Raw genomic sequence first — 25,497 nt, 5'->3', positions numbered from 1 at the left:
TATGGAATAAAATGTAACATGTCCATTTTCAAAGAAGAGAGGGATTCTTTACTGTGGCTAATGTAAAATATCATATAGTATTATCTTTTGTGCTAACAGGTATTACTTACTATGCTAAGTATCGCTCAGAAGTGTCACTAAGAGACATGCTTAGATCAACTTAAAACAATTATCAAGAAAAGTGAGATGTAATGACTTATGCAATAGTGTTGCAAGTATTTTAGGAATAATCAAAAGTATTTAGATTAGAATTAAGCTCAGGTCCTTGAACAAAACCTACATTTGTTGATACATGTCTGGTTAAAAACCTGTGAACAGAGATAACCTAGGATCCATCAAAACTCTTTTGATGTTTTTCCATAAAAGCATGTGATTTGTATATGCAAGGCTCTTTATGCATTTGTAGTTGTATCATAAACAACTGCTTTTATGTGCATAATTTCTAGAAGCATACTATATATAAGTATTCTGTAAATATTAGCAATATTCGTATATGATAAATTGTTTAGAACAGTGGTTCTCAACCTTCTTACTATTGCAACCTTTAATACAGTTCCTCACATTGTAGTAATCCCCAATCATAGAATTATTTTCCTTGCTAATTCATAACTGTAATTCTGTTATTGTTATGAATCATAATATAACTATCTGATAATCAGAATGTCTGATATGCAACTACTGAGAAAGGGTCTTTCCACCCCAAAAGGGATCACAACATAGTTTGACAGCCACTGGTTTAGAATATGTGATTGATTACAGTGTTCAGAAAGCAATAAAATGTTTTTATCCAGAGTCCAAAACTCAGCAAATATGTAAAAAGTAATGACCAAAATATATATAATTACCTAGAGAAAAGAATGAAAGTCTTATGATTGGATATATCTTCAAATGTTTTAAATATTTTATACATATACTTCCTAGCACATGAAACTGCCTTTATTCTTTATGAAGCAGAGATAACTGTGCTCATTTACAATGTAACGTGAATGCTAGTAATGGCCCTAGAATATGCTAATGAAGATGTAGCTCTATTTTTCCCCAGAGTAATGAAAATGTTAACATCCCTGCAGGGGACAAGCCATGGGATGCTCACAAGATTCCAGTCTTTACTTTATAGCTCTTCCTGCCAGCATGTGGCCTTGTTTATTGTGTCCTACATATATAGGAGTTGTGGTGTTAGTTTAATACAACTGCATCAAGAACAATTTCTTGAGTCACCAGAAAAGCTCTAATCAGGCTCTCAGAGATGGATGTCTCTGACTCAACCACGCCTCTGTAAGTAACTTCCACTATGCTCATCTACTTTAGTTTTAAAAACTGCATTATTTTTGTAAACCTGATTGGAGCAGCCTAATCTTTTGGTGCTGCCTTTGCCTTAGCTAGAGTGCGTGATCATTTCACTATGTAAAACCAAAGACATAAAGCTAGAGAGCTGAAAATAACTTACACCTGAGACATGTAACAATGTCAGAGAACTTTTACAAGGCTTTCTGGCATAAGGTAGAAAAGGAGTATAAAATTTGTGTAGGGAAGGAACCAAGGTTTATTTATACACAAGCTTGAATTTCTTGATGAGTACAAGTTGAAAAAGGCATCATAAATACATGGGAAAATATATTGCAAAAAGTTTAACTAGAACGGATTTGATTGGAATGAGCCCAGGGGTCAAATCTGAAAAGTTGCAGAAGGATAAATGTGCAATCTCCTAATTCACAGTTCCACTCTGTGGGTTAAATGATATCAATTTACCTAGCTTTGATTTTAATTCAGGGGGCATGAATGTGGATCTACACAGATTCAACAATTTTATTCAAGCCTAATGCCTTTTTATAAAAAAGACACTATTTTAATACTTGCCTTTATTTTCTTAAAGTTATTTCTGAGTTTAATTTTTTAAAATATCTTATTTTAAGAAGTGGAAAACTAAAATGATTCATCACCATCCATTGTTTTTAGACTGGCAAAATCCTTCCGGTGAAAGTATGTAGAGTATGCATTTAATGTTTACACAAAAATATCATGAATAAATAAATATGGAAAACATTATATTTTAATTTACATTAAAATAATACAAAGTATATGAAAATATTTTTTTATTTTTGATACAAAATTGATGGGTAACTTGTATGCTACTTTTTAAACATTTCCATTTATTTTAGTGTGTGATTGATTCTTAATTTTATGTACGAGTGATTAAGAAAAAAATAAAGTAACTTTATTCAGCATCCAAAATTCAGCAAACATTTAAGAAGAGTTTTCTTAACACATACCTGGAAAAAAAGGATGAATCTTTTTTCTCAATATTTGTTGTTCTCCTAGAAACATTGACAAGTTTAATGACTTGGAGATTGCAAATTGTAAAAAGAAATCAATGATAATGCTAATAAATTTGACAAATATTTAAATGGAGTTCTGAAAAAATGAAATTTAAATACTATGGAAATGACCCCTTTACCTACATTTCAAACTTTTCATGTTGCCTTATCTATAATCATCTAACTCTTGAAGTTCCTAGACTCTCCCTAGCTGTTGAGTCTCAACCATCCTAAAAGTTGCTATTTGCATTCAGTACTAAAATGGTTATCTCCAACATTCAAGGTCTCAACAGTAAATGAAGTGTAACCTAAGGAGTAGCCACTCAGGGCTATTTTGCAAGTCCATCAACCCTCACACATTGTTAAGTCTTTGCCCCTCTGGGAGATATCTTCATACCATAGAGCTCTAGCACACAATTGTTTCCATCTCTCACTTCTGATATCCCACTATAAATTATCTAATATGATTTATATTGATCATTATCATACATTCCTTTGCCCATATATATCTCCACTTCTAATTCATCCTTCATGTCTTGTAAAATAGCATAAGCATTCTGTGGGTCGAAAATTCTCATTTAAATAACTGATATAACCAAAAGAAACTGAGACCAAAAAGGAATTGGAGGAGGGGACGTATATGCTGTTACCACTCTTCTAGCAAAGTACTCTACTGACATTTCTGAATTTAATCCCCTCCAAAACACGTCAAGTGGCTTACATTTATACTCCATCTATGGTCTTCAAAGAAATATATTAAATATGCATGTGAATTGCCAAGGAAAATTGTACTATATCTTTTTTGAACAAAATTTATGTAAACCTTTATTTCTCTACTTTTAATGTGTTTCAATTCTGATTTCTTAGTTTCAAGTCCTACTGAGATTGGTGGCCAGATAAATAAATGCTTGGACTACCTCTCTACCATCTGATAAAGAAATTATCCAGCTTATGGGGACCTTCATATTTTTTCTCTAAAGGAAGATATATTAAGGAAAAAACTTCTGGTTTCCATGGATTTCTAGAAATATTCTTCCCAAAATAAAAGTCTGCTTGTACTCCTCTTCTTTGCTTATGAGTTAATGAAGCAACCTGTACAAGTACAATTGAATGTTGAAAAGCATCTCATTGCAAGAAAGAAGTTAGACTCTAGAGAACCAAAGAACCCTATTAAAAAATGGGGTACAGAGCTAAACAAAACATTCTTAGTTGAGGATTATCGAATGGCCAAAAAGCACCTAAAGAAATGTTCAACATCCTTAGTTATCAAAAAATTCACACCTTGAGATTCTGAGGTATCTTAAGTCCCCAGGAAAACTATTAACCTATCAGAAGTTGTACTATCTGAGATGTCCCTTGGTCCACAGTAGTTTTGATATTTAAGGTCTTTTTCTTTTGAATACATGCTTGATATAAGGGGTCACTTCTTTAAGAAGTAAAACCTGAGTCTTTGAAAAGCCAAAATCTAAGAAGCTAACTGGTGGAGCTAATGCAAATGCTACCGAAGCTATTTGCCTAGTCTAGCCAAATAGTACTGAAATAACACAAGTTAAGCATGCAATATTTTTTATTGGATATTTCTTTACTTGCATTTCAAATGTTTATCCTTAGTCATCAGGGAAATGCAAATCAAAACAACCCTGAGATTTCACCTCACACTAGTCAGAATGGCTAAGATTAAAAAACTCAGGTGACAGCAGTTGCTGGCAAGGATGTGGAGAAAGAGGAACACTCCTCCATTGTTGGTGGGATTGAAAACTGATACAGCCACTCTGCAAATCAGTCTGGAGTTCCTTAGGAAATTGGACATTGCATTACCTGAGGACCCAGCTATACCTCTCCAGGGAATATACCCAAAAGATGCTCCAACATACAACAAAGACACATGTTCCACTATGTTCATAGCACCTTTATTTAAAATAGCCAGAAGCTGGAAAGAAGCCAGATGCCCAACAGAGGAATGGAGTAAAAAAATGTGGTACATCTACGCAATGGAGTACTACTCAGCTATCAAAAACAATGACTTCATGAAATTCATGTGCAAATGAATTTAAATATCATCCTGAGTAAGGTAACCCAATCACAGAAAAACCCACTTGGTATGTACTCATTGATAAGTAGATATTAGCCCAAAAGCTCAAATTACCCAAGATGCAATCAACAGACCCCATGAAGCTCAAGAAGGATGACCAAAATGCAGATTCTCACACTCCTTCTTAAAGGGGAAAAATATCCATAGGAGGGGATATGGGAGCAATGTGTAGAGCAGCAACTGAAGGAGCAACCATTCAGAGCCTGCCCCACAAGTGGCCCATATATATAGACAGCCACCAAAACTCATAAGATTTATGAAGCCAAAAAATGAATGCTGAAAGGGAGCAGATATAGATCTCTCCTGAGAGACACATCCAGAGCATGTCAAATACAGAAGTCAATGCTAGCAGCAAACCACTGAACTGAGAACAGGACTCACTTAGGGGGAATTAGAGGAAGGATTCAAAGAGTTGAAGGAGTTTGCAGCTCCATAAGAACAACAATGCCAACCAACCAGAGCTTCCAGGGACTAAACAACTCCTGAAAGACTATACATGAACTAAGCCCAGGGCTCCAACTGCATATGAATCAGAGAATAGCCTTGTTGGGGCACCAGGCGAGAGGGAAGCCCTTGGTCGTGTCAAGGTTGGACCCCCAGTGCAGGGAAATATGGGAGTCAATCAGGGGGATGATTAGGGGGAACACCCATATAGGGGATGGGGAAGGGAGGGACTGGGGCTTTTGGACAGGAAACCAGGAAGGGGAATAACTTTTGAAATGTATGTAAAGAAATATACCTAATAAAATAATTTAAAAAATGTTGGCTGCTGCCTTAACTAAATTAAGATGGAAAAGAAGGCCACATTACTGTCAAGTTACAGTTCAAGAACCTAGCAGGGGCAGCTATGGAGGTTTGTAAGCATATGTGTAGTGAGTGATGGAGAAGCTTCAGAGAAGCTGAGGGAGAATGTTCATAGCATCATCGGCAGCATGTGTGACTTTGGCCATACCTTAAAAAAGATAGAATGTAGAGAAAAGGAAGCATTAATGTTTCTGAGTTAGAACTCAGAAAAATGAGCAGGTTGGTGCTGGAGTGCTCTCTGCAACTTTTGTATCTACAATCAAATAAGAGTTTTGAAGACAAAAACTCAGTAGTTCATTATCTCTTTAAGAGAATAATTATTTCTCCTTTCCTATTATGTAGCTTAGAATGTCTAGGAGAAAAGCTTAGATTCCGTTTTGCTGACTAGGAAGAAGTAGCTTTGCCTTAATGAGCTGTATGAAAGCTCTAGAACTTCCAACATTTTATATGATAATTTATACACTAAATAGACACTTTCTTTTGCAGGAAACTGGTAGGTGCCATGCAAAGTACACATAGGAGATGTCCGTTTCTAATGTCCAAACAACTTGCTAATATCTCTTAAGATGGATTTCAGAACATTTCTAAACAATGAGAGACAACAAAATCCTCAGAGATATTTAAAGCAGTTGTGAGTAAAATGAATTGAGCCAAGGAGGAAATGAAGGAAAGATTATCAGAAAGGAAATTAGTGAGAGTCAAGGTATAAAGAAAGAAAGACTACTACGTGTAATCTTCTTTAAGAGCTAACTCGACTGTTGTATTCGCCCATATTCTACTTTCATGTTTATTACTACTCTCATCTGTTTTCCCCTACATTGATTTGCCACAAGTATCATTTGCTTTCATCTTTTGAATGGCCATAGCTTCAGAAAAATTCAAAAGTTGGACAGACTTCAAAGTCTTTTGCAACACTGAAAACCTATTCCTTGTGTTTATAGGTCCATTGGTGAGCTAATCCAATTTCTTCCCTTATACCATAGTTGTTTTCTCTACATACTGCTTTTCCCAAGTGTTTGTGACCCCATTCTTTCAGAATATGTGAGAATCCAATATCCAAAATTAGTCCATAAACCTCTCAGGCTTCTCTTGGATGCACGCAAAATGTTAGCTCTCTCATCTTTAAAAGCCAGAAGTTTATGTTCAACATTGTGCATAATTGTTCTCTAAGATATGTGCTCTGGAACCACAGAATTTTATTTTATTTTATTTTATTTTATTTTATTTTGTTCCTACTTAAACTTCTTCCATCAATTTGGATATATTTCCAAATCTTTGAAAAGTTATTGTCAAGGTTGAAATTTAGAAATGAATAAAAATAAGACTATGAAACTTTATGTTTACTTTTAAGACTTTGTCAAATCATTGACTGTTCATCGGCAAAAGTTCTCTGCATAGTTGTAGCATTTAGTTGGATTCTGTAATATTCTAACAAGACTAGATAGAGTCTTGCATGTTATATAAAATAAGCAAGGAATAGGCAAAATGTTATTTGATGATAACTATTCTACTTTTTTGGAAAAAATGTGCCTTCTTTCTTTTCCCCCTATGGATTTCCAATGATTACATTTTACTCAAACATCTCATTCAATGTAGATGACAACATTAATTATTCCAACAGAAGTGCAGAAAATCTGGAAATTGATGGTTCTCATGGGTTAGCAAATACTACATTATGTGGGCAGTGAACTAAATGAGAGGTTATGAAAGTCTGTATTCCAGAAGACTTGCTGGATTTATTAGAGTTTCATAACCATGCAAATTACTAACCTCAGTTCAGTAACAGAGCTGATGCTAAATAAAAAACACTAAATATAAAAAGAAAATGAAGAAAACTAGATGTGGGACCAAAACATTTATGTGATCTTTCATGGAAATGACCACCTCGAGATTGCGTGTACTTTCAAATTTTATTTGTAACAGTATTTTTATTATATTGAGCTATTTTCATGCAACTGTATAACTGTACTTTTGACCTATCCACTCATAAAACTACAATGCTTGAAATTTTAGCTGTAACAATAAAAGTCAAAATGAAAGGATACAAATAAGGAAGCAACTACACAAATCATTACTACAGCAAATCACCATTCCACATCCTTTTTAATCCTACTTCCCTGAATAGCAGACAACTCAGGGCTTATAACAATCCTGTTTTGCTTTCATGTAACCCAAACAGGAACACAGCCATATACACTAACAAACACACAAGTACAGCAAATAAATTCCAGATTGCCCTTCTCTCACTTTGTCTTCCTTCCTGTAGGACTGACCACTGACCACAGCCTTGTGTTTGCTGACTACTACTAGAAACTCTGTACCTACCACAAGGGCCCTAATCCAGGTAGATTGACTATATGAATTCTCCTTCCAATCTTTGCCCACTCCAGTTGTCTATAAACCTAGAAGCCTAGTCTTGGTGATACACTCTACATCTGGGTTCAGTTGGATGGGTGCCTTGCACTAGAGCACACATGTATCTTCTCCAACCCCTGTCCTAGCCATAGCTGTACATCCTGTGCACATGCCTAGCCTTTTGAGCTCCTCAAACCATAGCTAGCATGCACTCATACAAGATGTAGGTATTGCTCCTGACATATGTGTATATATATATATATATATATATGTATAGGAGAGAGTTCTTAGAACCACATCTGCCAGGGGCATAGCCAAGACAAAACCCATGCCTCAGAGAATATACACTGGCCTGGTGTTAGCCTAGACTCTAATACAAGACACATATTTGAGGAAAGAAGTCAAAAGGCTGCTTTTTTTTCATCATAAAGATACAAATAATATGAAAGACAAAGGGAGAAAATTTGCCTCTCGAATCCATCAGTGAGGATTACCTAAACCAACACTTATAAACACTTAAAAAAGTAAATTCCATCAAAGAAGTCAAGGAATTTATAAAAGTCAGTAACAGACAGTTCAATGAGTAAGATGAAAATAGGAATAAATGCCTAAGTAATTTCAAAGAAAACATGTACTATGGATGAATGAAATGATAAAGATTATCCAGGATTTGAAATTTAGTAAAGAAGTAGGGATATTGCCTATAAATCAAGCTTAAATTAATATGGAATTGAAAAACTTCAATAACCCTTTTACAAAAGTAAACAGAAAGCATTGAGTGGATAGAGTAGAAGAAAAATATTAGGACTTGAAGATGAAGTATAGGAATTATGCCACAAAAATAGTATTTTTAAAAACACATGGCAGAGGAGCTAGACAGATAGCTGGTGTTAAGAACATTGTCTGCTCTTCCAGGGAACCAAGTTTTAGTGTCCTACATAACACATGACTGTTGACAACCATCTGGAAGTGCAGTGCTAGAGCATCTGATGCTCTCTTCTGGCCACCTGTGGTACTGCATTCATGTGTTAATTAGAGCTGGAGAGTAATTACCAGTTATACATCTAGAAAAGGATTAATATCCAGAACACAGAATGGACAAAAACAAAAAGACAAGAAAACAAAAGACCAAAAATTTGGATAGGGTTCTGAACAGAGATTTTTCAAAAGAGGAAATTAAAAATGACTAATAAACTAAGAATTAGTCAACATCCTTGTCAATCAGGGAAATGCAAATTAAAACCAATCTACTATTTCATCTCACCTGAGTGATTATTATTGAGATCAAGAAAGCAGTTGGGGATAACTATTGGCAAAGATATGGAAAAAGACAAACCTCTGCTGACCCTTGGTGAAATTGCAGTTGGTGTGGTAACTCTAGAAATCAGAGTGTAGACATCTCAAAGATATCAAAATAAATCTATTATGTAACCCAGCTTTACCACTCCTTCACACTTTCCCAAAAGACAGAGCATCCACTCCACAATACTTCCTTAGGCATGTTCTTTGGTGCTTTATTCCCCATAGTGAGGAAATGGAAACAACTATAAGGTCCTTTAACTGATGAGCTAACAAAGAAAATGTGGTCAATATACACAAGGGAAATCTATTCATCTCTAAAGAGAAATACAATTATGAAAATTGTAAGTAAGTAGATAGAAATAGAAAATATTCTACTGAGTGAGGTCAACCTTATCCAGAATAACAAGTGCTACATGAACAGTCTCATTGTGTGCCTCCTACCTACAAATGTTTAAAGGTGGCAATGAATAGCCTAGTAAGGGCACCAGTGGAAGGGGAAGCCATTGGTCCTGCCAAGACTGAACCCCCAGTGAATGGGATTGTTGGCGGGAGGGCAGTAATGGGAGGAGGATGGGGAGGGGAACACCCATATAGAAGGGAAGGGGGAGGGGCTAGGGAGATGTTTGCCTGGAAATTAGGAAAGGGAATAACAATTGAAATGTAAATAAGAAATACCCAATTTAATAAAGATGGAGAAAAGAAAAAAAAGACAGGCGATGGGGGACATTGCATGCAGAAACATGTCATAATTAAAATGGCACAGCGGAAAAAAGGGAAAAAAAAGAAAACAGAAAAGTAAAAAGGGACTGGGGAGGGGGGGGTCCAGAAAACTCTAGAGATGGTAAAAGAAGGTTCCAGGTTGCAGGTGCTAGAAAGGGAGAAACGGAAAAATATGAATAGATTATAGAAGAGTAGGGGGAGGGCAATACAGAAGGAGAGGGAAGAGAAGGGGAGTGACACTAAGGATCTCATTATAGGGATTCATATTACTTTTGTTTACCTAAAAGTGTGTGTTTGTGTGTGTGTGTTTGTGTGTGTGTGTGTGTGTGTGTGTGTGTGTGTGTGTGTGTGTGTGTGTGTTTGTAATGCAGGTATGCTGCTAGTTGTGGCAATGAATCCCCCCAAAGCTGACAAAATCTTCTATACCAATGAGAATCATCCTTCTGCATTCTCGGTCAAAGGATTCCAAACAATTCTCCAAACTGCATAGACTGTTTCATTTCTTTTCATTTCCTCCTTGATCTTTGAAAGTAAATACTTATTGCTGAATATCTGAATACTTTGCACACAGGACTAGATGAATTGAATTGGAATTGACCTGGAATCCTCTTCACTAGGTCTAACCCTCAAAGTATTGCAAGGGTTTATGGAAGCCTCCACGGTAGAGAATCATTTAATAGTACTACCCAACTACAATGACTATAAAAATGGCCAGCAAAAAAGATATACTTAAAAGTATAATAATGGCACTTATATCTTACAACAAAACCAACTGGTTTTAAGGTCTGCTCAATAGCAATGAAATAATGTCTGGTACTGTAAACCTAGTCAACTACTGAGGAATGCTGAGGTCATAGAACTTAGAGAATTTACTGCTACTGCCACATTCCTCTAAGACGAATGTATCTTTATACCTACAGATACATGAAGTTCTTACCCCTTATGAAAAAGCTTCTTTTGCATAGGAATTGTTACAGCAAGCTACTCTGGTCAAAATTTATAGAGCATAGACAATGGTATGCCCATTTCCAATTGACTCATTTACAGTACAATTCCCAGACTTAAGGCTCAGGGAGCATTGCCAAGGACCAGCCTAGGCTCAGAGAGGAGTTCCTGAGATGAAAGATATCCTTTTTGGTTTACTTGTGGCTTCAAAGCTAAAACTGTACATTACACCCCATATAATGCACCAACTTTTTTAATTTGGAAATTTTTTATTTACATTTCAAATGTTATCCCCTTTCCCAGTTTTTTTTCCAGAAACTTGCTGTTTCATCTCTGCTCCACATGCTTCTTCAAGAGAGCTCCTGCACCCACCTGCTCCCTCCCAACTTCCCATCCTGACATTTGCCTACACTGAAGCATCTAGCCTTGATAGGACCAAGGGCCTCTCCTCAACTGATGCCCGACAAGGCCATCCTCTGCTAAATATGTGGATAGAGCCATAGGTCCATCCCTGTGTACTCTTAGAATGGTGATTTAGTCACTTGGAGCTCCGAGGGGGTCTGCTTGATTGATATTGTTGTTCTTAAGGGTTTACAAACCCCTTCAGCTCCTTTAGTCCTTTCTCTAGCTTCTCCATTGAGGACCTCATTCTCAGTTCACTGGTTAGCTGTAAACATCCACCTCTGTATTTTTCAGGCTCTGGAAGAGCCTTTCAGGAGACAGCTATATCAGGCTCAAGTCAGCATGTACTTCTTGGCATCTGCAATATTGGCTATACATGGGATGGATCCCCCAGGTGGGGCAGTCTGTGGATGGCCATTCCTTTAGTATCAGCTCCATACTTTGTCTCCATATTTCCTCCTGTGAGTATTTTTGTTCCCGTTCTAAAAGGACTGAAGCAACCACACTTTGGTCTTCTTTCTTCTTGAGCTTCATGTGGTCTGTGAATTTTATCTTGGGTATTCCAAGCTTTTGGGCTAATATCCACTTATCAGTTAGTGCATACAATGTGTCTTCTTTTGTGACTGGGTTACCTAACTCAGAATTATATTTTCTAGTTCCATCCTTTTGTCTTAGAACTCATGAAGCCATTGTTTTAAATAGCTGAGTAGTAATCTATTGTGTAAATGTACCATATTTTCTGTATCCATTCTTCTGGGTTCTTTCCAGCTTCTGAGTATTACAAATAAGGCTGCTGTAAACATAGTGGAGAATTTTTCCTTGCTATGTGTTGGAGCATCTTTTGGCTATATTCCCAGAAGTGGTATAACTGGTTTTCTGAGGAACCTCCAGACTGATGTTGTACCAGCTTGCAATCCCATCAACAATGGAGGAGTGTTCCTCTTTCTCCACATCCTCACCAGCATCTGTTGTCACCTAAGATTTAATCTTAGCCATTATGAATGGTGTGAGGTGAAATCTCAGGGTTCTTTTGATTTGCATTTCCCGGACATTTTAAGAATGTTAAACATTTCTTTAGGTGCTTCTCAGCCATTCAATATTCCTCAGTTGAGAATTCTTTGTCTAGCTCTGTATCCCATTTTTTAATTTTTTATTCTTTTCTATATTGAAATAGATTCTTCTCTCATACAATACATCCCATGCACAATTTCCCATCCTTCTACTCCTCCTAGCTCCCTACACTTATTCTTTTCTCCCGTCCCACTACCCTTCAATTTTCCTCTTCAGATAAGAACAGGCCTTCTAGGATACACAGCCAAATAAGACAAAACAAGTTGCAATAAAACAAGACAAATGTCCTCATATTGAGGCTGGACAAAGTAATCCAAAAGAAGGGAAAGAATCCTTTTGTTTGTTTGTTTGTTTGTTTGTGTTAATTTATATTCCAAATATTGCCCTTGTTCCTCTTTCAAGAGTTTTTCACCTCATCCCCTTTCCCTCTAAGAAGGCGCTTCCCACACCCACCTACCTACCTCTCTCACCCAACCATGCCTCTCCAGCTCATCCCCTCATATCCCCATTCCCTGGGGCCTCATGTCTCCACCAGATTGGGTATATTCTCTGCCGCTAAGGCCAGAATAAGGCAACCCTCTGCTACATACAAGCCAGGGGCCATGGACCAGCCCATGTATGTTCTTTGGTTGGTGGCTTAGTCTTTGGGAGCTCCCAGGGGTCCAGGTTAGTTGAGACTATCAGTCTTCCTATGGTTGATATTCCCTTCAATTCCTTCAATCCTTCCCCTAACTCTTCCATAGCATAAACACAAAGGATTTGATGTAAGGAGGTACTCTGCAGGCTATGGAAAGTGAAATCCAGATCCAGACCCAGCCACAGACTCTGACTTACAACCTATCCTGCATGGAAGATGCACTCAGACAATGGTGGCATAGAATCTGTGGGAGTGGTCAACTAATGTTTCATTTAAATTGAGGCCCATTCTACAATAGGGAGCCAATGCCCTGTACTGTACACGTGGCCAGGACTCAGGATACAATAAAAAACAACTGGCGAAAAATCAGTTAAAAGTTTCCCAAAGATATTCTGTTATTCCCACAGAACTGTGCCTTGTACAGTCGTATCAGAGCAGCTTCCTTTTGAGCCGATGGGAGTGGGTGCAGAGCTCACGATCAGACACATTATATAGAAAGGGTCTAAATTAAAGCTTTCCATTGGATCTTCCTTCTTGGAGATCAGGGATCCTTAATGACATGTAAAAGAAATTGAAAGACTAAGTTGAAAGACTAAGTGTCAGAGAACATGAACCATTAAAAATAACTAGTCAAGGCTCACGTGGACTCACAAAGAGTGAAATGGCAAGCAAGAAGTCTGTTGTTTGTTTTTCATCATTTATCACTGTGCTGTCTAAATATACTTCTTTTATTTGTCATAAACATATTTTGCTGTGTTATATTTGGGTGGGTCCTTCTTTCTCTAACTTTAAAAGTCGTTTTAATGTGAGAAAATCTTGAACATTTCCTAAGATATATTTAACACATCACCAGAAACTCATGCACTTTGTTTCTTTGACTTTTTTTTAACTCTAAATTACTATTGATCCATATTTTGGATGACTCATGTTTCTAGTGACTAGATGTTCATCACCAATGATTTTTTTCCTATATTAGTTGAAAAGAGAGTGAATGTCTTGTTTGACTCCATATTCTAGTGAACATTCCTTATCAATTCCTTGTCAGAAAACAGGGCTCTCTTAATCTTATCAATTCATTAACAAGCAATCACTGTGCATATACTTTCATCATTAGCCCTATAATAATTTCTGCAAAGTTTCAAACTCACAGTTAAAGAATTCATTGCCATGTTTCTAATCCCAATAACAAAATCCCCTGTATGTAAATCTGTAAATTCAAGGATCAAAGAATTGAAAGCAATATAGAGTTTCACATTTTCAATTATAAATAACTTTAGATACAAAATAACTTCTGTTTTTACTATACTCTTCTGACTTCTAAAAGAAACAGCTATGTATAAAAGTAAAAAAAACAATTACCTTGAAGAATTTGATCAAGTTTTGCAGTATTATATTCTATTATAGTCTAAAATATTGAGATCCTCACAGGAAGAGGAAAAGCTCAGACTACAATGATATCAATGCTAGAGTGATGGCCATCTTTGGTTGTCAATTTGATTGCATATATAACTAACTGAAATCTAAGACACAGGGTATGTCTGTGAGAAATTTCACTTTGCAAGATCATTTGAGATGGAAAGACAAATCTTACATTTGAATCATTTGAGGAAAGAAGACCCAACTTATAAATGGCCCACACCTCCTAGTAGCAGCCTATAGAAGATCATAGAATACAGAAATTCTTGTGATTGTCTTGATGGACTAATTGCAATGAATTCTCACAGACATGGTCCCTTCTTCACTAACACTAGAGCCAAATTCTTTGAGATTCTGTCATATACTGAACAACAACTGAGACATCTAGCCTCTCCGACTGAACAACTTTTGTCTCCTTTTTCATCAAGAGACAGCCATGGTTGGAATAGTGTGAATATAGCCTATAAACCATTCTGTAGCACTCCCTATCTAGTACAGATATTGGTACCAGGAGTGGTTCTAGAGCAACAGAATAAAAAACATGCAAAGTATCTAGAATAGACTTTCCAGTTTGCTGAAATCTATTTACTGAAGCTTCTCCTAGATGTATGAAAATAATTTTTTAAAAACATGGTTTGGATTGTTTTCCACACTTATCAAGACAAATGCAATTGATTATGTAGATTCACCAGTTGTGTGAAGCAATGATTTGTTTTTCTTTCTTTTTTCTCCATCTTTACTAAATTGGGTATTTCTTATTTACATTTAAATTTTTATTCCTTTTCCTGGTTTCCAGGTCAACATACCCCTAACCCCGCCCCCTCCCCTTCTATATGGGTGTTCCCTTTCCCATCCTCTCCCCATTACCGCCCTCCCCCCAACAATCCCATTCACTGGGGGTTCAGTCTTGGCAGGACCAAGGGCTTCCCCTTCCACTGGTGCTCTTACTAGGCTATTCATTGCTACATATGCAGTTGGAGCCCAGGGTCAGTCCATGTATAGCCTTTGGGTAGTGGCTTAGTCCCTAGAAGCTCTGGTTGGTTGACATTGCTGTTCATATGGGGTCTCAAGCCCCTTCAAGCTCATTCAGTCCTTTCTCTGAATCTGAAGCAATGAATTTAAATGACACTATTTGACTTTTAACAACTTGTAGAAAAAATGAACATAATCATATTTGTTGACTGCTCCTAGCATCTCTGGATAAATTAAGGAAGAAAAAGAATGAGCCCCATGACAAAATTAGCCTGATATGATTCATAAACATAAATCAATAAACACTGCAAATATTTCTAACTAGGCCTGGAAGCAATCTTCCCCCCAACAGGTACAGAACTCAAGGCTCAGAAAATCAAACTGAAGCCCTCATTACATGGCTAGCTGAATTTCAGCAAAAATTCAAGTCTCATCTTCCAAGAATACAAAGTAAAGACATTAATTGGTTTTACAATGGGACCTAAAATATATTTGAGATGTATAGAAATAATCAACTGAACTTTGAAGCCTCAGTTTCTCAAGTGTTTATCTCACCTGAGAAAGAAGTCTCTCTGCCCTTAACAAATGGTACACTAGACTCCCACCACCTGAAGTATTGCTTTCTTTTCCTCTGCCTGAGGAAATTACTCTTTCATTGTCTTAAATACATTGAATTTCCATGAAGCAGATGCCTTACAAGACAAAGCTGATGTCCTTCAGGACCCAACTATAGTTGCCTCTAGACCTATAACCAGAATTAAAACTAAGCAGTCACATAGAGGAGTTATAGGTTGAAGTTTAGTCTATAAGGATGTGTGTTATAAAACTAAGGAACTTAAGTAGATATCTGGGGAACGTTGTGACAATGGATTTTAAGAGGTTTGATAATGGTGGAATATTGAAATGTTCCAACTGAATTAATATTCTAAGTTTAATATGAAGGCATACACAGTTTAATATAAAAGGGTGTAGAAATTTTATTTGATTGGTTAGCCAAAGCATTTATCAGATGTCCTGCTTAAAAAAATCTGAAGATGCCTGATATCCTTTGATGTAATGTTGATGAAGAAAATTAAAGACTCATAGAAATTTCATTGCTAGAGTCTGCTACCTTGTGTAAAACTGAATCCTCTACAATGAGAATGACCAGGAAAAAAATGCCCTTCATTATCTCATAAGACACAAAATCATAAGAGAGCCAACAGCACATTTGAAGGGCTTTTTTTATGACACTTTGATTTGCACTAGGCCTTGGGAGGTAAAGAAGCTGCTGTTCAATGGGATGAATTAAATGCAATGGGACTAATTGGACCCTGATGTAGTAGGGGCCAGGTAGCAACACTGAATCTCACAAAACAGGTAGATTATAGTTATTACAATAGGCAACGTAGGCAAAGCAATATCTGTGGTGTCCTAACCCATAAAAGTCAGCACAGGCAAATTGATTTTTATGGAGGCAGAAATGGAGATTATACACAGAGTCAACAACATTGACATCTACACATGAAGGCTGGCCCGAATACAGCTACTGCGGTATGTCAACAGCAGTAATAAACACTGGGCACATCTCTGTGTCAATAATTCCCAGGACCATTTTTCTATAGGCAAGGATAGAACTTTGTACTTATTGTAGTGGATACTTCTTCTGAATGTAGTTTTACTTGTTCAGCATGTAATGTTTCTGCCAAAACTGCCAGCCATGGACTTGAAGTATTCCTTATCTAACAGCATGACATTCTACACAGTATTGCTTCTAAAGAAGGGATTCTCTTCACAGCCAGAGTAGAGTAATAGTGGGCCCACAATCATGGAAACTACTGATCTTACCATGTTCTTCATCATTTTGAAGCAGTTGGCCTGATAGAACAATAGAATGACCTTTTAGAGACATAGTTAAAGTGACAATTAGGTGACAGCAATCTGTACAGCTGGCAGAGTTCTCGAGAATACAGTATATGCTTTGACTACACATCCAACTTATTGTATGATTTATCAGATAACCAGGATTCATGTGTTCAATAAACAAGATGTGGAAGTGAAAATATTTCCACTCACTATCACACCTTGTGACCTACTAAGAAAAACATAGCTTTCTAGTCACATAACCTTAACTTCTACTGAACTAGAAGTTTGTTTTGTTTCCTTTTGTTTTATTTGCCAAAGTGTGGAGGACTCCAACTGGAAAACACAGAAACATTCCATTGATCTTGAAACTCAGACATCCCCATGGGCACTTTGAGTTTCTGGTGTCCTTAGGCCAACAGGCTGAAAAAGGAATAACAGAGTTAGGAGGGATGATTGATCCAGATTATTAAGAGGAAATTGGATTGCTTCTGCTGTATGGAGGTAAGAATGATTATTTCTAGAGTGCGGGAGACCCTTTAGGGCATTTCTTGATATTACCATGATTAAAGTCAATGGAAAACTACAACCCATTCCAGACATGATAATAAAGGACTCTAGGAAAAAAACAAGACCTGTTAAAGAACTAACTGAGAATGGATGAAATGCCAAATAGAAAATAGAGAAAAGTAGTTATAAAAATGTCAGTTAAGGACACATGGTCATCGGTCCCCAGCTCCAAAAAAAAAAGATAAAAAAAAAAAAAGAAAAAGGACACATGGTCAGTTGCACAAATGAGAGTTGTAATTATATACACATATATTATATTATGTAAAAATATGACATATATTATAAATTATTTATTATTTATGCATTACACATACTATATAATTTATATATTTTATTTAATATATTATGTGTAAACATATATTTATATATAATCTTTATATATATGACTATTTATAATTAAAATAGAAATTTTCTTTCCTGTATTCTAAAAAAGAAGTTTCTGTAGATTTTTATGTTTTCTTTCCTCAATTTCTTTATCATATAACATAATATAAATTGAGATTATATCAATGATTATTATATTTAAATTTTAATATACTAAAAAAACTGTTCCTCAACAAACATTGCCACCTATTCCAAAATATATAATATGTTTGCATTTTACATGTGTTAGTCAAATCATGTGAGGCATAATTATGATCTAGTTAGTTTTTATTTTTAAATTAGTCATAGCATAAGGAGATATGGATGTATGTTGAATTGACAAGGTGTGACCTTGTGATGGCTCTTGTCTCATTTTGCAAAGTAAAAACTAATGTTTTCATAAATTTTCTATACTGAGGTGACACTATGCACTCTGGTCACTTCATGAGTTATCCCTATATCTGTCCTCATCAGTGTACCCTGAGTTGAAAATGTACAATGCAACCCTGATGAGGGATGTTTTCCACACCTCTACAACCTCAGCTCTTTTCTTTTTCATGTCCCTGTCTACACATCTCTGCACAGTTTATTCACTGCTCCAACTGAATTTCAGAAATTCCATGAATTTATATTCACTTACTTAAGACATTCAGCTGGACAGAATTCAGCAAGTTTTTGAGAACAGAAATTGGTAATAAACACATTGTGGCCAAAGACCTTTCCTGAAGTCTGTCATATATAAAGATCCAGGTGATATCGCATAATTTTATAGTGAGAATAATACAGGTCTCACAATCTTACTCAGTCCAAAACAATGGGAGTTCCTTCTATCAGGGCATCTTAGTAGTCCTGGATATGCCTCAAATTTAGAAAGACAAGTGCTTTGTGGATACCTACACGATTTATCGCAGATATGATCAAAAACCTACAAAACAAACTGTAGCACAGAGGAGTATTTTCTGCATTATATTGCAAGGAGACAAAGTTCATAATAGCAAAGAAGGGGCAGCAGCTGGTCATACCATTTCTATAATCAGGAAGCAGAGATACATAAATATCTTTCATCTTTTATTCTATCTGAAGCATAGTACATGAAGTGATGCTGCCAATCTTTAAAGCTGATATTCACCTAATCATTTGGGAGCATAATGTGAGCAAGTAACTTTATGGAACTACCATGGAAATCATTGTTAATTTTCCTTAAGAAGCTAGGAAAATTGTACTGTGTAACCCAATTGTGTCATTTCTGGGCATACATCAAAAGACCTCTATCTCTTACTACACAGATACATCCTCAACCATGTCACTGCACTTTATTCATAGCATCTATAAATAGAAGGAGACTAGTTGTCTACCTACTTTTGAACATATGAGAAAAATGTCATATCCATGGGAAATGATGAGATTTCGAGGGAGGGTCGGAAGCGGAGCACACATGATTTGAAAAGCACTAGACAAGTCATGGGCCACAAAGAGTTAAATGGGGGAGGGGAGAAAATGTTGGAGCAAGAAAGGATATTGAAATGCTAAAGAACTTTGTGAGGGTTATATAAAACTATGATTTTTTCAGGAGCCTCACAGAATACATGTATAATTTTATATCAAAGGGGTAAATGTGTATTTATGCTAAAAACTGTCATAATCCCCCCAATAAAACATTGGCAATAAAACAAAAAGCTGTGGTTCCCTCTTTTTGAGGTATATGTCAGGGATGTATCATAAATACCCCAAATAATAAGACTGTTGCTATTATTCTTAGGTGCTGTGCTGGCTAACTTGTTGTTGGTAGAGGTGGGAGTTTCTTTGTTTTTATTTTTTCTCCATCTTCATTAAATTGCATATTTCTTATTTACATTTTGATTGTTATTCCCTTTCCTGGTTTCCAGGCCAACATCCCTCCTAATCCTTCCCCCTACCCCTTGTATATGGGTGTTCCCCTCCCCATCCTCACCCCATTAATCATGCCCACCCCATTAATGCCCTCCCCACAATAATCATGTTCACTGGGGATTCAGTCTTGGCCGGACCAAGGGCTTCCCCTTCCACTGGTGCCCTTACTAGGCTATTCATTGTTACATATGCAGTTAGAGACCAGAGTCAGCCCCTGTATAGTCTTTGGGTAGTGGCTTAGTCCCTGGAAGTCATGATCTCAAGCCCCTTCACGCTCTTTCAGTCCTTTCTATGATTCATCCAACAGGGGTGCCATTCTCAGTTCAGTGGTTTGCTGCTGGCATTCGCCTATGTATTTAATGTATTCTGGCTGTGTCTCTCAGGAGATATACATCCGGTTCCTGTCAGCCTGCACTTCTTTGCTTCATCAATCTTATATAGTTTGGTGGCTGTATATGTATGGCCCACATGTGGGGCAGGCTCTGAATTGGCGTTCCTTTAACCTCTGTTGTAAATTTTGCCTTCCTATACCCTCCCAAGGGTATTCTTCTTCCCCTTTTAAAGAAGGAGTGAAGCATTCGCATTTTGGTCATCCCTCTTGAGTTTCATGTGTTCTATACATTTAAGGTAATTTGAGCATTTGGGCTAATATCCACTTATCAATGAGTACATAACATGTGTGTTTTTCTGTGATTGGGTGACCTCACTCAGGATGATATTTTCCAGTTCCATCCATTTGCCTATGAATTTCATAAAATCATTATTTTTGATAGCTGAGTATTCCATTGTGTAGATGTACCACATTTTCTGTATTCATTCCTCTGTTGAAGGGCATCTGGGTTCTCCCCAGCTTCTGGCTATTATAAATAAGGCTGCTATGAACATAGTGGAGCATGTGTCTTTGTTATATGTTGGGACATCTTTTGGGTATATGCCCAAGACAGGAATAGCTGGGTCCTCAGGTAGTTCAATGTCCAATTTTCTGAGGAACCTCCAGACTGATTTCCAACACATGGGCACTGGGGAAAATTTCCTGAACAAAACACCAATTGCTTATGCTCTAAGATCAAGAATTGACAAATGGGATCTCATAAAACTTGTTTTTATTTTTATGTCAACTTGATACAATCTAGAGTAATGGAGGAGGAGAGACCCTAATACTGAGATGTTTCCATAATACCAGGCTGTAGACAAGCTTGTGGGGCATTTGGGATTTATCTAAGAAGACACAGACCATTTTGGGTGGTGCCACCCCTGAGCTGATGGTAGTGAGTCTTATAAGAAAGCAGGATGAGGAAGCCATTAGGAAGCACTAAGTCTTAATGAGACCCTGCCTTCAGATTTTACTTCTGTTTAGGTTCCCACTCTGTTTTCAATGGTTACCTGTTGTATGGAAGCATATAAATGCTTTCCTCTTCAAGTTGCTTTTGGTCATATCTTTATTCACAACAATAAAAACTCTAGGTAAGGCAGTTATCATGAAGAAAATAACGATAAAACAAATTGCTGAAGACACCATATGCTGGACTCATAAACCATGAAGAATTCAACCATGTATTAACTGGGATTCACACTTGTATTAGCTATTATTCATGATGCCAAAAGTTGCTCTTGTATTCTGTTAATGGAGAAATATAATCAATGGTCTTATACAAAAATGAGCCATCCAGACTATGGTAAGGACTAGTCTCATAATATATTAACTCTCTTGTTATAGAGGCATGAATGTTATGGGACCAACCAACCTTTATATGATTAGAGATAAAGGCTCTCCCTCAAGATGAAATGCATGCCTAGTATTGTGAACTGGCCTGAGAACCTATAGCTAGGTATAATAAAAGTCATAAGTGAGACCTATTCCTATGACTCTACTAAGAAGACAGAGATTTAAATGCTCTGTAATGACTTATCTTTATAAACATAGATTAGCAAAATTCTCAACTCACATCATTAAAGTTTTGCTTTGCAATAGTAAAGAATAATACAAAGGCTTATAAGTGGTCAGAGCGCAGAGAATAAAAAGGCTATTAGTGCTCAGCTCTAAAGGAAAGTGTATATCACACTCAAATTGAATATTCATGGTGAGGTGGTGAAAATTTGTAAGAGTCAGAGGTATTTTAGAACTCCCAAAAGTATTGATTTTCAGACATGGAAGAGTGGTTGCACTCCTAATTCAGAGTGTCCAAGACTACAATTAAGTAAGACCTTCATAAGATCAAGTCAGCTAAAGAAAGAGGAACTCACAAAGCCCTACCACTGTCTGAGGATCTAATATCGCTTTTTTCATGGGTTTGGTTCTGATAGGATACCCATGTTCAAGTGCATAGCCTTATATCCATGTGCACACTTGCAGCACTAAGTGGATTCAGTGGTTTGAAAAAAAGTACATGTTATTATTTTATTGTGTCAGAACCATTTAAATATGTTTGGACAATTTCTATTACAGATTTGATGATCATGAAAAATAAAATAATATTGGTGCCCATTTATGACCCCTGTGCAGAATTCTGACTAAATTATATAATTTGCAGTCTTCTTGCTTGCTTGATAATTCATTTTATGATACAGAATAGAAGAATACTGCATATTTACTACAATAAAAACATCAGCTTCCAAGTGCTTTGTACCTGGTGAACAAACCTACCATATGAATTTAAATACGGTAATATCACAAGAGTTTCAAGGAGGGACTGACGTGCTTCTCTTTAGAATATCTCTTTTTCTTTCCGTGTCAACACAAACGAACCGGAAGTGATATAGTAGACCTTAGCAACAGTTACTTACAGTAACTGGACAGGGAATTGGTTTTGTAATGGTATAAATCAGTTTATATGGGATTAATAAGAAAAACTCAAGAAAAACTCTCAGGAAAGAAATAGTTTAGGTGATTGGTGGTGGCTTCAATGCACTTTCTCATTAAAATTTGACAAAGGACTACATGTAACACCTGTTTTGGAAGACTATGATGTCAGGAGAACAGTTCAGTGAAGATAGAAAGAGATTCAGGTCTGAGGAGTGAAACTGTTCCTGTGGTGAATGAAATCTGTATTAGCTGACACAAAACTCACCCGGGTCAACATAACATATAATCATGTAAATTTATAAGCAAAAATGTTCAACTCCTTTAGCATTGAGCTTATAATCTTGTCATAACACATACTCCATTGAATTCATTAATGAATCCTTATAGATTTTACAGTCTTAACCTATTCATAAATCTAATATAACTACTCCACTCAAGACAATTTCTTAACTGTGAAGATCTATAAAATTTAAAGGAAAACACAGTTCTGGTGTATAAATACAACATCTCGCCTTTGACAGAGTTCCTAAAACTTCCCAGAAGACAAGTAACAAAGCATTTAAAAATAGGAAAATGGGAATGGGGCATGGTTAGAAAAAGGTCAAGAAACAATCACAAGGTTACTGAAATACCTCAAGGTGAGGTTCATTAGTTCCCTGTGAGTAGTTCAATGATGGGTCCCTACCTAGTGACAACCCAAGGAATAAGTACTATTGACAGTAGGTTACACAGAAAGTCTAATAAACAGAAGAAACTTTGTGATCTGCTGCACGTGCTGGTGGAATTATAGTTGGCTGAAACAATGGTAAAAGACCATACAGTATTGCCTTTCATAATTCCAGATATCACCATGCTAACTACTGTTATCATATGTCAGTAAACTACCTGGACTGCTAAAGATAAGGCATTTATAAAGACAAACCAGATGTACTAACTCATGCAATAGTAGTGCAATGCCTATAAGTTCCTCCAAATATGTTTGGATTTGAATTGAGTCCATAGACAAATCCTGTTTACTACTCTAAATGTGGTGGAAAATCAGTAAACAAAGATGTCCTTGATTCCAACAGAAAGGTCTTTGATGATTTTCTTCCTGAAAATGAATATAATTTGCATACCTAACCCTCTAAAAATTTACATTTACAAAATGCAAAATATTTTTATTGACTAGTATGTAGAAGTACATACTGTACAGTATTTCATAAATACTAACAAAGACTTATAAAATTAGGATGGTTAGGATATGGAACAATTACCTGGCCTTACATTTCAATTTTCAGAAAACAAATACTCATTCCATATATACATCTATAAATAAAAAGTGTTAATAGAAATATATCTAAAAATAGAGTAAAGATCTTGGACCAAAAATATTTCCAAAGATATTAGATTGACCTTGGTTTTCATGGAACAAAGACAGGTCTGGTCTTTTTTATCTTGACATGGACTCTATTTATGGTCCTAAAGTAAGCTAAACTATGCAGATAGGTTAATTTTGTCCTTATGCTAATGAGGGTGTGAGCATTCCTTGAAGGGTAAAAGTCATAGCTTCCTCAATTTGAATGTCAGGCACTACTTCCTCCTTTGACTTACCTGAATGCTTCCTTTGGAAAGCTAGTGTACTGTATAGGAGATGTGAAGTTAACTGAAGCTATGCTTACATCAAGGACACATGCCTGATTTTGCAGCCAAACTCTGCTCAAACTCCTCAGAGCTGCTGTTCTCTTTGACTCAACAATGCTCCTATAAGTAACTATTTGCCTTGGTTCATTTAACTAAGCTTGAAATTACATAATTTTTGCAGCGTTTGACAAGGTTGCTGTTTGGGTGTCATTTTAACATATGCTGAATGAATAGACATTTCTTTTGCATAAGCAGAAAAATAATACCAGAAAAATGTTTAAAGGGACATGCTGTAGAAAACAATTGCACAATGGAACATACTCTTGGACCAGTGGTTCTCAAATGTGAGTTTGTTTAGCCCAGAGTCACGTAGTAATGTCTAGAGATGGTTTACATCATCTCAACTGACCTGAAGTAGGAAAAAGAGCATTGCAGTTGTTTAGTAAAAAAAAAAAAAATGAAAATTGTGTAAATACAAGCTCAAGAGACAAAGAAGGCTGTAAAAGAGAAAAATATCCATCTCAAAAAATTAAAATGATAAAGGAGACATTTGACTGCATTGAAAATACAGGAGGCAATAGGTCAAATCTTTACAGGTACAAAGAAAGAAAGTTGAATTTTCTGCTTCATAGATCTTCTCTATGAGCTGATTAACTTGAATTAACTCAATTGTATTTTTAATTCTGTGGACATAGTAAACAATGCTAGTATGTAGATCTATACAGCTTTTAGAATTTTGTTCAAATTATCTTTTCATAAACATAACACTATTTTAATAGTTGTCTGTAATTTTAAAATACATTTATCTTAGTTCTTTCAGAATTTTATAAAACAGGTGTTGGGCCATGTTCACCCACCCTCCCAAAACTTTTCCTAGATAAATTCCCCTTTCCAATTCACCCTAATTTGTGTGTCTTTCTTTATTGGATATTTTATTTATTTACAATTCAAATGTTACCCCACTTCCCAGTTTCCCCTCTGTATACCCCCTATCTCGTTCCCCTCCCCCTGCTTCTATGAGGAAGTTCCCCTACTCACCCACCCACTCCTGCCTCCCTGCCCTGGCTTTCTCCTACACTGGGCCATCGAGTCTTCACAGGACCAAGGGCCTCTTCTCCCATTGATTCCAGACAAGGCTATCCTCTGTTATATATGTGACTGGAGCTATGGGTCCCTTCACATGTACTTTTTGGTTTATCAAACCATCAAGGCCAATTTGTGATGCCAATATATTCTTGGATATATTCTATTGAAGCATTGTCAGCTTATTAGGGGTAACACCTCTAAAAATGATCCTTTGTCCCCCAGTAATTAACAATTGCTAATACTCTCCTGCTAGAGATAGAACTATGTTTTGAGCTGTCCTCTTTCTGCT

The sequence above is a fragment of the Rattus norvegicus genome, chromosome 17 (genome assembly GCF_036323735.1).
Source record: "Rattus norvegicus strain BN/NHsdMcwi chromosome 17, GRCr8, whole genome shotgun sequence".
Classification (NCBI taxonomy): Eukaryota; Metazoa; Chordata; class Mammalia; order Rodentia; family Muridae; genus Rattus; species Rattus norvegicus.
This window is presented reverse-complemented; position numbering follows the sequence as displayed.